The 3,879-nt window shown below is 34.9% G+C and overlaps 1 pseudogene across 1 annotated transcript; it reads left to right on the plus strand.

The window, feature by feature from the left end:
* Positions 1-1,713: 1,713 nt before the first annotated feature.
* Positions 1,714-3,428, plus strand: LOC114288044 (UDP-glycosyltransferase 89A2 pseudogene; annotated as a pseudogene). Its single transcript, XR_014340545.1, has one exon. The product of XR_014340545.1 is annotated as a UDP-glycosyltransferase 89A2 pseudogene (transcript).
* The last annotated feature ends 451 nt before the right edge of the window (positions 3,429-3,879 follow it).

Genomic DNA, 3,879 nt, shown 5'->3' on the forward strand with positions numbered 1-3,879 from the left:
ACATATATTTGTTGTAGGTCTCATACCTATATAAGACATTTGATAAACATTTTAATAAAACTTTTAGGCTCCGTATCATTACTAAAAAAAAAAGAAAAAAAAGTGTTATTTTAGAATTTCCCGTGTTGTAAACACAACTTCCTATTGGTTCAACTAATAAATGATCCATCAAAATCATATTGGTTCAACCAATAAATGATCCATCAAAAATTAAAAACAAACAATTATACATTGTGTATTTTTATATGATAAATGTTAACAAGTGTATTGTTTAATGTTAAAAAATGTGTATTAAAAATATGAAAAAATATTAAAAATAGTATTAAGTGTGTTTGGTTTGAGTTTTTTTAATTAAGTTTTTTGAAAATTGAGTTTTTTGATTTTTAGTGAATATTTTTAAAATTTTAAACATTTTTTTTACTTTTTTAGATGCACCTTACTTAGATGTATCTAAAAAGTAAAAAATTTGCGAAAAAATATTTTTAAAAATTAATAAATACATAAAAATACAAAAAATGTACTGAATTTTCGTTTTTTTTATATTTTTGGTATTTAGTGAATTTTTAAAAAGTTTTTTTAATTTTTTTTTTACGTTTTAGGTATATTTATGTTCGGTATGTCTAAAAATTAAAAAAATTGTTCAAAATATTTAAAAAATTCAGTAAAAACAAAAAAATAAAGAAAATAAGAAAGTAGAATTTTTTGAAAAATGTTTTTGAAAAATGATAACCAAGAATTTCAATAAAAATATATTAAATTTAATAAGTAATGTCGTGTATTGTTTAATTTTTAATTTAATTTTATTTTTTTACTTATGTTACAGCAAGACTTTTTTACATTAAGAGGTGGTTTGAGATGATTTAAATAAGTATATTTTTTGACTTTTTATGAAATATGAGTTGAGTTTGAAGTGATGTGGTAGAGAGGTGATGTGACTTAAATAAGATAATGTAACTTAAATATGATAGTAACTTTTTGACTTTTTTAAATTATAACAAATAAGGTCTAAGGTCTCGTTTGGGAACAGGTTAATTTAGTAACTTTTTGGCTATTTGACTAAAATATAAGCTAAAAAAAACTAGTATATTTGGGATGACTTTTTGACTTTTTACGAAAAGATGTGTAAAAAGTAGAGAGAAAAGAGAATCTTTGACTTTTGGTATGAGTTGTTGACTTTTTGGCTAATTTAGGCTTGGTTTGGGGTACACTAAATAATACAAAAAGTCAAAAAGTCACTATCCTATTTAGGTCATATCATCTTATTTAAATCACATCATCTCTCTAACACATTACATCAAACCCAATCTAAACTCAATCCATATAAGCCAATAAGTATATTTTTTTAGAACATTCCAAACCAACCCTTAATAACTTTTTGACTTTTTAACTAAAAAATTCAATTGCCAAACGAGGCCTAAGTGAAGAAATTCATACCCTTTGTTCTGAAAGTGGCTGACTTGTTTATTTATTATAAAAATAAATGAAAAAAAATAATATCACGCTAATAAATCAGAAACAAAATAATATCCCGCAAATAAATCATAAACAATTTATAAGCCATGTTCCAAATAACAATTTGTACAAATAAAGAATTAAGGTTCGTTTGGGATGATCTAAAAGATATGTAAAAAAATAAAGAGATAATGTAATAAAAAAAACAATAAAAAGATGAATTATATAAAGGATGCTAGACCGCCCCTCAGTGTTTATAATAACCGATCGTCTTCAGCATACTGCACTGCTGATCCTTACCAAGTATCTCCCTCTCTCTCTCTCTCTCAAAAGAAAAGAAAAGAAAAAACAAAAAACCATGTCGAACTCCATCAAAGGTGTTCACATCCTGATATTTCCATACCCAGCTCAAGGCCACATGTTACCAATGCTGGACCTAACCCACCAACTAGCCCTCCGTGGCATCACGATAACCATTCTGGTGACACCAAAGAACCTCCCAACCCTGAACCCTCTCCTCTCAACCCACCACCCATCTTCCATCCAGACCCTGGTCCTTCCCTTCCCACCCCACCCCTCTCTCCCCTCTGGCGTCGAAAACGTCAAGGACATCGGCAACGCCGGCAACTTACCCATCATCAACGCCCTCGGCAAGCTTCACGATCCAATAATCCACTGGTTCAACTCTCACCCATCTCCCCCTGTGGCTATCCTCTCTGATTTCTTCCTTGGCTGGACGCTACACCTTGCGCACCAACTTGGTATCCCCAGGATCGTTTTTTACTCATCTGGCTCTTTTTTAGCCTCTCTCTCTAATTTCATTTGGCAAAATATCAACACTGTCCGTTCTTTACCCGTCGTTCATTTTCCCGATCTACCAAGATCGCCGAGTTTCACCGCGGACCATCTTCCTTCTATATACCGAGTATACAGGGAATCGGATCCTGATGGGGAGTTTCTTAAGGATGGCATGCTCGCTAATATAGCCAGTTGGGGCTGCGTTTTTAATTCTCTTGATGCCTTGGAAGGTGAGTATTTGGATCACTTGAAGAAGAAAATGGGCCATCAACGGGTTTGGGGAGTTGGGCCTCTTAGTTTGGCTGGTGGGGCTGAAACCATTGGTCGGGTCAACCCGGATAAGGATTCAGGAGACAGGGTGTTGGCATGGCTCGATGGCTGCCCGGATGGGTCAGTTTTGTATGTTTGCTTCGGGAGTCAGAAGTTGCTGAAGAGGGACCAAATGGAAGCCTTGGCTGCTGGGCTTGAGCATAGCAAGATCCGGTTCGTTTGGGTGGTCAAGTCAGTGACAGCCCAACAAGTAGAGGACGGGTACGGGTTTGTACCCGATGGATTTGAGGATCGGGTATTGGGAACGGGTATGGTCATAAAGGGGTGGGCTCCACAGATGTCGATATTGAGTCACCGAGCGGTGAGTGGGTTTTTGAGTCACTGCGGGTGGAACTCGGTGTTGGAGGGAATTATGGCTGGGGTGATGATATTGACGTGGCCCATGGAAGCAGACCAATTTGTGAACGCAAGGCTGTTGGTGGAGGACATAGGAGCTGGGGTCCGTGTGTGCGAGGGTGCTGATGCGGTCCCTGACTCGACTGAGTTGGCTCAGACCACTGCTAATTCAATGAGTGGAGACATAAGTGTCCAGAAGGTGACAGCAAAGGAACTGAAAGACCAGGCAGTGGAAGCAGTTAAGGAGAGTGGGAGCTCTTGGAGAGACTTGGAGGGTCTAGTCAGAGAGTTGATCAAACTTTAAGTCAAAATTGTTTGACAACAAGCTTCATTGAGTGCCGGACCACAAAAACCAAAAAGTCTTAATCTGTGACATAAGGTTTTTTTTTTCCTCTATTTTTTTATTTTATTTTAAAGAGTTGGAATGAACCCACCTAGTTGTGTTGTTTGTTATATTCATAATTTTGTTAACTTTTGCATTAACTTTATACTTAGCATGTACCAGTTGGATCCCACGTGCTCGCCACATAGTCTATCAAGATTAAAGCCTGATTTACTAAGAAAAATTTAGAAAATTAAAAAATTATTAAAAAGTTATCATTAATCATAACTTAAAAATATAAAAAAATTAATTTTTTCAATATTTTAATACAAACAATGATTGGACAACGTTGGTACTGTCAGTACGTATTGGTCTGTCCAAATGAACAAAAAAAAAGTTGTATATATTTATTAAGTTGGAGAGTAATGTTGGGCCCGTGGGGGCCTAACACGGGTTTGTTTTTGATAATCCGAACTGTTGAATATGTAGAGTTCATCGAGTATTATATGATTGTAAAAAATCACGTTGATCGGATATAGATAGTTATATGATCGAATCGGATTTTTTTTCAGCCGTTTATTTTTCATCATCCATTAATTTCATACAAAACTGTTTTGATCACATAGCTATCGATATCCAAT

Source organism: Camellia sinensis, chromosome 9 (assembly GCF_055761805.1).
Source record: "Camellia sinensis isolate YWXY chromosome 9, ASM5576180v1, whole genome shotgun sequence".
In the NCBI taxonomy this organism is placed as follows: Eukaryota; Viridiplantae; Streptophyta; class Magnoliopsida; order Ericales; family Theaceae; genus Camellia; species Camellia sinensis.